The sequence below is a fragment of the Trachemys scripta genome, chromosome 14, assembly GCF_013100865.1.
Source record: "Trachemys scripta elegans isolate TJP31775 chromosome 14, CAS_Tse_1.0, whole genome shotgun sequence".
Lineage (NCBI taxonomy): Eukaryota > Metazoa > Chordata > Testudines > Emydidae > Trachemys > Trachemys scripta.
In genome coordinates, this window is record NC_048311.1 from 22,818,496 (window position 1) to 22,831,232 (window position 12,737).

Here is a 12,737-nt window from a genome sequence, read left to right on the forward strand (position 1 = left end):
TTCTCCTCTCCTAGGTGCTCCCTGTGCCGCCTTCTCACTCTCTGTATCTCATGTTCTTCCAGTGGTGCTGTAACAATTTTTATAATGGGGGTGTTGAAGGTGGAAACCATGTATTTGGGTTATTACTACTTCAAGCCGGGGGTACAGCAGCACCCTCAGCACTCCTAGTTCCAGCACCCATGTGCTCTTCCATGCTATTGCCTTTTATATGTGCCAGGTACCCTCTTTCCAGATCCCTCTTTAAACCCCACCCCTTTTGCAAAGCCTTTCTGTATTGATCGCCAGGCCAGTCTTTGTCCCCTTGTCATCTTGCTTCTCTGTGTCCTTCTATTTTTCCATTGAAGTCACAGGCAAAGCACTCATCGACTTCAGTGCGTAGAGGATTAGACCTTTATATTTTATTAAGTTCAAGGATCATGGTTTGCACGATCTACCATGCACGTGTACTGCTCTGCGTGCATTAGAACGGCAAGATTGCCCATTTCAGCAGTAAAACCTAGGGAGGAGGAGGAAGGATGGAGGTATCAAAGAAGAGGAAAAACCTGTGAGAATCCCCTACCAGAGCTTCTCCTTGATCCCTCCAATGGATTTGGGAGGGCTTCCCAGCTGAGAAATGAACCATAGGATCAACAAACTGGAAGATCCTGTCATTTGGCCAGGAAGCAGGAGCAATCCACATGGAGATTCTAGCATCCACCCCTTGAGATCATGGCCCAATGGAGTTCCATTAGCAGGGATTTCTGTCTGTTGCTGCTCAGGGACCCTTCTTATATCAGGGCTCTTCAGCATGGAGGAGACTCTATGGAACAAGAAACACAGCCCCAGGGGCTGAAAGAGAGCTCATGTGTATCAGAGACAGTAGGATTTTTACTCAGCGCTGTGTCCAAGCTCCGAAAGTACCTTGCACATGGCAGCCTTGCCTCCCCATTTTCAAATGGTTTCAGATTTCCACTGCTCTTGTGTGTGTTCAGACTTTTCATTATAATAGAAAACTGACAAAGTAAACAGACCCCGCTGTCATATGGTCTTCCAGCCAGGAGCAATGCTCCAAGGAGCAGGGAACACACATGCTATGCAGATATTTCCTTCCACTTGGAAGGATACATTGTATGGACTGTATATAAACTTACATTTAAAGAAAGAAAAGGAGCTGATAAGAGATTCACATAGTTACTGTAATAGTGTGGCCCAGTGGGAAGAGCACTGGACTGGGACTCAGGAAGCCAAATGGGTGATATTCCTGGGTCTAACACTGACTTATATTGCAATATTGAGCAAGTCACTTCACCTCTGCGTGCCACTGTAAGCTCTTCAGGATGGGGACCGTCTCTTATTATGGGTCTGTACAGCACCTAGCACATTCTTCACTGGGGCTTCTAGGCACCGCTGTAATACAAATAATAATTTTTAACCAATAATGGCAGCTCAGGATGGTTTTTATATTGAAAACTATGCAAACTATGAATCTATTCCTGCTCCAAAGGCTTCACAGTCTAATAAATAATATATTTTACTTCAGTCCTCCTAAAAAGCACTCTCATTGGGTTTTATTCACGCTGGTCAGCACTTACACAACTAACGAGAGCCCCTGTCTTCAGTACCATTTTTCTTTGCAAGTGAAAAATGCACCCTGAGTCACAGCAAGTTATTTCCACTAGTCAAGACAAAGGTTAATTAAATCTCAGCGACTACATCTAAAAGCTAGCTCTGTGTCTATCTAGGGGTTTGTATGATATGTTGCACTGCGCTACCTAAGCCGAAATAGGGCTGCAATTCAAAAATGACAAAGGCCAGGAAATTCACAATTAAGGCAGCTGACATTCTGCCCTTCACCCCACCCCTACACTCCTGTAGAAGGAAGTAAAAACACCCACACAATTTGTACAAGTGAGAGCCAAGATTTACTCCAACACACCAAACAGGTTCTGCAGGATCGCAGTATTATTTAAATAGCTTTCCCCCTCCTCCGCCAAATGTTTCCTAGCTCTGGGTAAATTGCTACTTGGATATTTGTTTTTGCTGAAGGGGTACAGGACACAGAGGGGATTTAGATGCATCATGTGCATACATCTTTGTATATCTACTTCCAGAGAGATTTGTATTATGGGTGCACAGAGAACTTTACATATTTTCTGTAAAAGATTTCTGCCTAGAATGTGAAATGAAGGGATAGGGACTGTCGGGTATCGCACTGTAAAGCTTCTTGCAGTGTAAAGTTTTGGAAATCAATATGTGTGATGTAAAGTAACTTGACTAACGGCCCAAATTGGCTCCAGTTGGAGCCAAGGACAAAATCCCCATTGAAGTCAACAGGAGCAGTAACCAAACTCTACAACTATGTACTTGTAATCACTGGTGATGCACAGATTGTACGTGAATTTGCTTACTTTTTTATTTATTTATTTAAGAGAAGTCGAGCCAATATGCACAATGAGTATTAGAAACCGCTGTTTGGGGTGACTCATGAGATTGGCATGTGGAGTTTTTCATTAATACTGGCTTAAATGCATGCCAAGGAGGACTTCCCAAATTCAGTCAGTTATTGCTTGTCATGGAGATTAAAAATCCTATAGCACTTTATTCCACTCCAAAGGACTGCCCCAAATCTGTGTGTGTGTGTGTGTGTGTGTGTGTGTGTGTGTGTGTGTGTGTGTGTGTGTGTGTGTGTGAGAGAGAGAGAGAGAGAGAGAGAGACAGCAGAGAGCAAGTGTGAAAAATCGGGACAGGGGGTGGGGGGGTAATAGGAGCCTATATAAGAAAAAGACCCAAAAATCAGGACTGTCCCTATAAAATCGGGACATCTGGTCACCCGAGAGAGAGAGAGAAGGGGAGGGGAAGAGAGAGACAGAGAGATGGCTCCTAACTTTATAATGGGCCAAATAAAAATACTGGGGTCTTTGGAATCCAGATCTTAAGTTTACAATGTGGGCCCATGTTTTGTATTTACAGGTGAACTGCAAAAGAAAAGAAATAGGCTAGTACTTTTTAAAAAAACTTCTGATAGAAAAAAAAAATTAAAAAACACTTTTAAGCTTTTATTGTCTGTTTGCTTTTTCACTTTAGAGACTTACATCCAGTCTAGCAGGAAAGACTCTGTGGCCTGGTCCCCACTAATGCCCCACTTCGGACTAAGGTACGCAAATTCAGCTACGTTAATAATGTAGCTGAATTCGAAGTACCTTAGTCCGAACTTACCGCGGGTCCAGACACGGCAGGGAGGCTCCCCCGTCGATGCCGCGTACTCCTCTCGCCGAGCTGGAGTACCGGCGTTGACGGCGAGCACTTCCAGGATCGATCCGGGATCGATTTATTGCGTCTAAACCAGACGTGATAAATCGATCCCAGAACATCGATTGCCTGCCGCCGGACCCTCCGGTAAGTGTAGACGTAAAGTGTGATGACTGGAGGTCTTCTGAAATCATTATGTCAACAGCCAAGAGGGTGAAAGTAGAGCAGCTGAAAGGAGAAGAGATTTGTAATCGCTGTTTAAAACTTGTTGATTTTTATTTGATTAAGTTAGCACATATTTAACTTCAAATTTTAATGGACCATTTGGAGAAAGGAAGTCTTTGTTAAAGAATCAATTCTGTCCTTTCAATTAAAATGTGAGTGCTAACAATATACATCCTCTGAGAACCTCAACAAGTCTCTGAACAAAAGCAGAATTAGCAGACCCAAGCTGGCATTCCTGAGTTTTCCAAGGTCAAAAATTAGCAGAAAAAAACCTCATTTAAAAAAAAAACGTTTCTGTCTTATTTATCCATCAAAACGAAACAAAAAAATGGCACCAGCCCATTAAAAAAAATAATTTGCATTTTTTTTTTAAAAATGTACATGTATTTTTCTATCAGCTTTTTTTTAACTTTGCCCACTAGATGGCTGTAATTGTTACTGTCATGTTTAATTTTTTTTCCAGGTTCTTGTCTTTAAGATGTTGTAATCCTCATTTTGTTATTTTTTATTCTGTCCTGTCAACCTCTGGTTTGTTATTTGAAGTGAGAGGTTGATGACTTTGCAATATTCTTGTGATGAATGTAACTGTAACACAGCAAAATGGTTCAATGTCCCACATTTGTATCATGGTTGGGGAACAAAAACCTCTATTTACAAGCATGCAATGGCAACTTATTTTTCTTTATTGTAAGAAACGGTTTTGATTTCTGAACGTAGCAAAAAATTATCAAAGACTAAATGATTCCTGACCAAGACTTTTTAGATGGTAAATCATTTCATGCATGTAGTTTGCAATAATTCTCAGATATTGCAAACATTTTGCAAATCTTGTGGATGAAAGATCAGAAGATGGAACTAAGTATGAGGTTGGGTACAATGGCTACCTGTATTATAGACATTGCTGATGGATGAATGTGGATGTAGCAAAGAGGCATGGCCTCCCTTAGAGAGTGACAAGGAGGGAGCGCAACACATTCCCTAGTGGGCCAAACCAGAAGAGTCATGTCTGCCCCGCCAGAAATGGAAGGATGGAACAGGAAGGGGAAGTATAAAAGGTGGGCCCTGCAGCTCAGTTGGCTGGGAGCCGCCACAGGAGACAGATGCATCCCGCCTGCTGCTGGAGCCCGAGAGTAACTCCTGGAGTTGCCTCCTGAGGATTGGTCAGAACTCCCAGGACTGTTGGTTGACCAAGGCACTGAGGAACTGCCGGGGCTGCCCTGGCCGGATCTCCCCAGGCTGCCAGCCGATTGAGACACAGAGGAGCTGTTGGGGCTGCTGCCTGCAGACTGGCCAGCGTTCCCTGAGACAACGGACACAGGTACACCTGAGGGGGAGAGTAAGAAGCAGCCCATGGAAACCAGGCAACCATCTGGCTGCGATGTGATGCAGTTGGGTGGGCCCGTGTCCCCCCTGCCACCCCACCCTGGGGATGGCAGTACTCCCTCCTCCTTAGGCCCAGAGGCCTGCGCGCCTCGGGCCCCTGTGCCTGAGCCCCTAGACTTTATTGGTGCGCTGCCCCGACTGGGCCTGAAGCTCATAGTCATGCTTAGTCATGCTGCCCTGCTGGCAGGTCAGAACCTACTAACTGTTGCTGCTGTACTGTTCTGCCTGGCTGGAGGGCCAGAACACTAGTTGTAGCTAATTCCCCCCTTTGAGCTCACCTTTGCAGGTAGGTGACAGCGGGGGAGGCATGGCCTCCCCCAGAGACTGACAAGGAGGGATGGCCACGCAGCCTACAGTGGAAAAGAGCCAGAACTCAGCTATAATGAATATAAATGCAATAATTTATTTATGCACCTGGACACAGATAGGACCCACAGCTCTTTTTGATTCTCCAGCTCCCAAACTAACTACACACAATCTATGCTGCTTGGTGTCATCAACACACAGGGTCTCTCTCTAAGGCCTACCATAGACTCAACAACGGTGAAATGAAATGACTGCACTGCAGGTGAGAAAACTACAGATCAAGGCAAGCTGGAAGTCCTCTTGTAAATTATTTTCATAACCAAATAGATGGTGACTTTTGCAAGTAATGGACATGGAGTGGGGCCTACATGAAAAGAGAGATATATTTCAGGGGATAGTGTTAGACAGACACATAAACTAGCATTTGGGACTACGAGAATCTCTAGTTGCCTATTACAGTTATAGATATATGAAAAAGATTAAGAGATGGGACCTCCACTTCTCATGTTGTTTTCCTGTTGCCATCTACCCTTTTTTAACATATAACCATTCTCATGCCTATTCTGGTGCTTTACCATTTTGGGTTTTATGAAGCAGCACTTCCCAATAAAAACAAAGAAAAAGGAGCTGGCCCTGAGCAATGCTGCCAGTCTCTGGTGAGTTTTCACATCTGAGTTTAGGCCCCAATTAAGCAAAGCACTTAAACACATGCTTAACTTTAAGTATATGCATTAAATCCCATTGGCTTCAATTACATTTAAGCATGAGATTAAGTGCTTTGCTGAGTTGGGGCCCTAGATTAGTAACCAAACTGTTTATATTGGTATAAAGCAGTGGTGGGCAACCTGCAGCTCACGGGCCGCACGCGGCCCATCAGGGTAATCCGCTGGCAGTCCGTGAGACATTTTGTTTACATTGACCGTCCGCAGGCACCTTTCAAGTTGAGTGCCTCAGTTCTTGGGCACTCAACTTGAGACACCTTGATTATTCACCTTGATGATTATCAGAAAGTGATGAGCATCCACAACTCCATCAGAAGTTAATGGGAGCTACAAGTGCTTGGTATCTCTGAAAATTAGGCCCAAATTGTCTCAAGTTAGGCATTCAAAATCAGAGGCCACTTTTGAAAATCTTAGCCTCTATAGCTTTGTACTTGTCATGAGATGGACCAAGCCCATTGTCTGCAGCTCCTGTAGAGTATGGTTTTTGCATTATTATTGTAGCTACTTCAAACTGTATGGTGAAAATAAAATTGCAAACCACTTCAGAACCCTAAGTTTGTGACAATATTTGAAACTCCTGTTAGAGAATTATAGGAAAGGCTCCCATTGACTTCAGTGGGATCAGTCCCTGTCTGCAGGAGGTAGAACTGCTCTATTTGCATGATGGTTGCATAGGGCTTGTTTTAATAAAACCTGTTCAACAAGGTGTACTGCAGAAATGGACACACAAAGAAGGACCAGCAGCAGGTATGTGTCTGAGTTCTGGCAAAACATACCTATTGGCCCAAAAAGGTGATGATAGTAAATATTTTCAAGGGAAAGGTAAGAGAAAGAATCATATTAGATAATAGACAAGCCTGCCAAACCTCCTCATAGCAGCTGAAGTGTAAATATTTCTCTATACATTAAAAGAAGGACTTATAAATAATTAAGATAACATGGAAGAGTCACTTTACTTAGAGAAACTTCTCTTCTAAGAAGCCAGAGGGATCTGAGGGCTAATTACACTATATGTTAGATTTTATGTCAGTTTGGAAGGTGTTCATATATATCAGTGTGACAAGTGCAGTTTAAATACCTAGACAGATAAGATGCATGCACACCATGAAGGGCAATACACTCAGCCTAGGAACGCACTCTCCCACAAAAACAAAACAACTGAGTCATGGGTGGAGGCTAAAGGAAACACCTTGAATTGTGATCTCATAAACTAGGTAGTCAGGTGGCCAGTATTTGGTTGGTTGCCCCAGGGTGGTGTAGAAAGTCCTGATGACTAGTTAATAGGTGGTACTCTTCCTTCTAAGAACTTGTCTATGCACACACTGTTTTAACTATCTTGGTTTAGAAACTTAATACTGTTAAAGCGGGACAACTCCCTGGTGTGAATGCCTTTATACCAGTGGTGGGCAACCTGCAGCCCGTTTGTCTCAATCCAAGGCCAACCAGGGAGGCTGTACCATTGCGGTGCAACCTTGGATGCCCCTTGGAGCCTTTTTGTCTGCATCATGTGGGTTTGTGCTGAATTTAAGGCACCTAGGGATGGAATTTGTGACAATCTGACATGGTTTTAGAAGCATTATTTCACAGCCTCAAATACCGTTTTAACATTTTTTGGCTCTCTCTATTGATCACTGTATGGTCAGCAGTTTAATTATTTACCATGATACATATTGTATCATTTAGTCATCAAAGCATAAATTTTATAATACAAGGGTAGCTTCTTTTTTCCCCAACTACAAATCCTATTCTGCTGGGAGAAGCAATCATAGCTCTGCTCGGTTGGCTTTCTGCCATCTAACTGCTCCTTTAAAAAAAAACGTACCTCCCGTTCAAGGAACTCGATGTCCTGTTAGCAGGGCAGGACGTCAGTGTTTCTATGGAAACTCTTCCCTAAGAGTCTTTCTCCGCGCTGCTGCTACGTATTGTATGACCAGCTTTGTATACCTCAATTCATTACAGGGATTGTGACGAAAAGAGAGCAGGTTTTGCCTGAAGAGAAAAAGCATTTAAAAAAACAAATATTAATAAAACAAACCACTAAAACTGAAGGCCCTAAAGCTATTTGGTGTATGAGTTGTGAATGGAATCTGCTGTCCTGTATAATACAGAGAATGAGAAATACCAGCCGCTGAATAATTAGCTCAGCTGAAAAAGCTTATTAATTCTACAGAGGGCCCTTTCTCTACCAAGTATCCAGGAGGGGATTTGCTATCCAACTATCACAAGCTCATCACCATGCTATTTGAGCAACTTGGAGATAGAGCGGGGCCTGAATCAAAACACTCTGATATGAACTGCCTTGAGCTTAGGGGCAGTTCCAAATTAGATCCAGATCCAAATTTTGCAGCTGAATTAACCTCTGTGAATGGTGCATGAAATTATAATGAAGGTAAACTAAGGTTAGTGTCCCAAGTGCCCCAACAGTAGAGCAACCATTGGACCCAACAGATAATTGTTTGTATGGCATTTAAATATGAACTCCACGGGCTAGTACTACAGATAGCCACTAATCACATTCAAAGTACCCAGACTTGTGCCATTTCTGTAACTGAGTGCAGTGGGTAAGGCACAGGATTGAGAATCTGAAGACCTTGATTCTATTCCCAGCTCTGTCATGGATTTGTTTTGTGACCTTCTAGTCAAAAGTGTCTGCTCATTTTGGAAAGGTGGAATGTTTAAGATGCTCATCTTGAGACGCCTGGGACCCAATTTTCCCATTTGGTTTTTTTGTTGTTGTTTTTTTTTAAGTTTCCTAGGGAAGCAAAGAGGGTTAGGAGACTTAAGTATTTTAAACTATTCCAGCTTCCTGGTGCTGTGGTAAAGAATCCTATTAACTTTAATTGATGTTTCTGAGTACATTCTCATTGATTTAATACAAGCTCACTCTTTATGCAGAGAACATTCTATTCTCAGAGTATAATCTAGAGTATTTTAGACCCATACATCAGACATTTCCTGATAACATAATTTAGAAAGATGATCTAATTACCGCCTATGGTGTACACACAGCATTCACATGCTTGCCATCATACAATGAACCTTTGACCTCTTTCAGAGTATACACAGAGAGAAACTCTAAAAGCTTTTTTTGCTGAAAACCTTTTCCATCTCTTTCACGATCCTGGCCCTCATGCCATTGCTTTTGTAGCTGTACCTTCATAGTAATGTCTCACACTGAAATTATCTAGAAGGATTCTCAAAGCATTTTACAAAAGACATTCAGGAATCAATTCATGCAGCACTCAAATTCATCTATTCCTGGGGTGGAGAATAGCAGCCAGATGGACAATTGGCACATGGCATGCTGCATAACGGTGGGGAGTGGTCAGGGAAATTTTAGCTGTGGCAAACTTCTCAACTTAAAAAAAGTGCCATAGATCTTTAATGTCCATACAGAGCAGACAGAATCTCCGTTTTTAAGAGCTTGTCTTAATGCTCCAAAGCGTGGGTTGGAATTCATCTGATGTCTTTTAAAAGTATGTCCTATTCCATAAATGTAATTGTGATGGTCCTATTGTTATGGCTCAAGATTGATGTTTGGAAGCACTTTGATCATGTCAATCAGCACACAAGTGCTGTGTTACATCATTATCGCAGGGGTGGGAGAAAGTAGAGCATAGAACACTAGAGTCTCAACTTTTCACATCCAAGTCACTGGTTCAAATCTGCCTGAATTCAGCAGTGACTGGAACATTTTTCTCCATAATGGCAGCTTACGTGAAATAAGCAAGCAGTGAAATAAGCAATGTGCTTCATAATCAATAAATATGTGCATCACAAACAAAAAGAAAAAAAGAAGAAAAAAATCACCCCTGCAATTATGCCCTAGTCAGAAGCCTCAGCTGAGAAATCAATGATTGAACTGGTCATGAAGACTTAACTACCATCTCATCTAGAAAGTGGTCCCTTCACAATATATTTTTCCTCATTACAAAGTCACTGCATAATGGAACAATTTAGCTCAGCTGTCAGTCTCAGCTAAAGATAGGTTTGGAACTGTAATAGGAGATAGGAGAGATGCAGGTTAGGATTGAGAAGCCTTGGCAGAGCGGTCAATAGGAACTGTGCCCACACTTACGGGAGTTTTGCCATCGACTTCACTAAGAGCAGAATTAGACTTTAAGCCTTATGCAATACTCTTTTGTATGTTGGGTCCCTGTTTATCTGAGAATCTGGCTCTCTCCTTGTTATACTGCAACAGTGGAGGTCAGCTTTGCAGCTGGAACGGACAGTCACATTGGACAGCTACAACTTGGGGCTGGAGATAATGGAGAGCCCTGAACTCTAGAATTTGCTTTCCCACCGAGGTCCAAATTTTGCCACACCGCAAATGCCCACCTATTAAACTAGGATTTTCCTGAGGGATTGGGGTAGAGAAAATCTTAGTTGCTGGTGGCTGGGGGTATTTTAGCTGGCAGTGTGTTAATGGTGGGTATTATATAAAAAAACATTTTTATTACTAACTGTCCATAGAAAATAATAAATAAAATAACTGTATCCCTCACTCTTGTGGAAACCACATTTACATACGATTAAAGAAGGGGAAGGGCCAGAGTCTCCATCACAGGCCTTGTGTACAGTGGGGCTAAAACAGTACTAACTGAATTGGTTTCAAACACCGCTTAAGGTTGGTTTGACTCCCACGGCTTGCCGGCGCACCACCATATCAGAACTCTTTAAAAAAAGAAAAAAAAATCACACTCTGGACTAGGCTCCCAATCCTAGGGATCCACACATAGGCCATTCACTAGGAAGCTGATGGGGCTCTGCGTAGGAGTAAACGTCTGTGTGGGCACAGCCTTCACGGAACTGGGACTTCAAGGTCTCTCAGGTGCAGAGCATGGTTTTGAAGTGGTTATGGGCTATATTCATATGCACAGCAGCTGAAGAAGGGGTGAGATCCCCCACCCCTCCATCTTTCCTTCTCTCCAGTACTGTCTTCCCCACAACTCTACTAGAAAAATAGAGTGGGGGAGAGGGGGAAGAGACAAAACTGAACATCCTCCCCATCCTCCCACCTACTGTGTCCTTCTCCCATCTACTCACCCTCTGCCACTGACCAAGGCCTGGTGAGCCATGCTGCCAGGAAAGCAGGTTGCAAAGAAGGATAGCACCAGCTACCGCAGCACTTCCTGCTATGCCCTTGCTGGGAGGCACTATGCACAGACTGAGGAGGCCTCACTGAGCAGCTTCCTCCCTTACTCCCTCCACAGTGGAGTCCGTGCAGCAGTGTGAGGAAGCACTTTGGAAAGTGATTAGCTGAAGCACTTAGTCAGGAGTCTGTGGAGAGGCCAGGAGTTTGAGAGAGAAGGGGGCAATTCCTGAGGGCATGACCAGGAGTATAAATTGGGGTGGTGAGGAGGACTAGGAGTGTGAGCTGGGATACAGGGATGAGGAATGTGAAGGCCAGGCGTGCGACCAAGAATGTGAGTTGTATAGAAAAGGCCTAGGTGGTGAACCAGGACTGCTAGAGAGAGGCCTGGAGGGGAGGATCATGAGGGGAAAGCACTTTTACAAGCAAGATGCTGCTTGTACAAACAGTACCCTCCAAGATTACAGTCATGCAGCCCCTCATGTTACCAGTACATGTACCAAGGGCTGTAATTCATGTCAGCTCTGGAGCGAGAAGAGGAAACTTGGTGAGAAGAGAAAATGGGAATAATTCAGATGGGTTGTGGGGAAGCAGGAGCAAGAGTGCAAAGGAAGCGTGAGACTGGAACTGGCCTCCTTGCCACAGCACATGTACATCAAATGAAGCTGGTATATCAGGGACAGGCATCTCCTGCTTAGAAATCAGTATCTCTAACTCTGGGGATGCATTGCTGTTTTTTTAAACTAGCAGCCCCTTCTATCCTAGGCTTCTGTGACCCAGGGCAGTCACTAAACAAACAATAACTGGCAACTGTGAGGCTCATTAGTGCTAACTCAAGCAACCTGTGCTGTTTGTAACTCCCTCAACTTGGGCCCAGCAAGGCTTAGGAAGCTGTATTCTACCAGTACAGCAGGAGTCTGATTGGGACAAGGGGAAGGTGAAAGGATTATGAGCAGTGCTTGAATTATGGGAAAAAGTGTTGGGGGAGGCTGAATGTCAAGTGTCTTGCTTTAATCTAAACAGTAACCAGAAGTAAGAGGTCCATGAGACAGAAATGAGGTAGCCCTTAAAAGTAATAAGGGGGCCTGGCCTCTAAGCACCCCTTCCCCCCTGTAATTTAAACAGTGGTTATGAGTTTAGTGATTGTTAACAGTAATTCTTAGGCTGCGCTCAGTGGCTTCATTTTACAACTGGGAGCTTGGGAGAAAAGGGATGCTAACTGGAAGGAAAATAGAAGCAACTGAATGCTGTCCTGCTTAGCAGAAAACAAGGTAAGAATAAGTTCTTGTTTGCACACATGAGGGAACTACTGGTAGCCCTTATGGTACTAACTCTTTTGCCTTAATGCCTATATGGTACTGTCCCAAATCCCCAGTCTGCACAGGGCCAGGAACTGTCTGATGAACCTGGTTTAAAACTGGTTCAGGCTAAATCTGCTGCTGCCCAGTGTGGATAGGCCCAAAACTATACAGTTTAAGTACAGTTTTAACTAGGGTTACCATACGTCCTCTTTTTCCTGGACATGTCCGGCTTTTCAGCACTCAAACCCCCGTCCGGGGGGAATTGCCAAAAAGCCGAACATGTCCGGGAAAATGGCGGCTCTGCTCCTCCCCCGACTCTTCAGCTCTGTTTAAGAGCCGAGCTGCCCGAGCGCTACCAGCTTCAGGCAGCCCCCATGCCTCCGGACCCTGCGCCGCCGGAGCCCGGGAGGGGAAGTGCCCGGCCGGCGGCTGGGGTCCGGAGGCAAGGGGGCTGCCTGAAGCCCATAGCGCTCGGGCAGC

General features: G+C 44.0%; 1 long non-coding RNA gene across 1 annotated transcript in view; it reads right to left on the reverse strand.

Annotated features, from left to right (window-relative positions):
* Window positions 1-737: 737 nt before the first annotated feature.
* The window catches only part of LOC117887532, a 20,719-nt gene continuing 8,719 nt past the window's right edge, over window positions 738-12,737 (reverse strand). Inside the window, exons 2-3 of the long non-coding RNA XR_004648177.1 lie at window positions 7,687-7,853; window positions 738-1,386 (exon numbers count right to left, since the gene is read on the reverse strand). This is a non-coding gene — a long non-coding RNA (uncharacterized LOC117887532). The remainder of the gene's footprint in view (window positions 1,387-7,686; window positions 7,854-12,737) is intronic.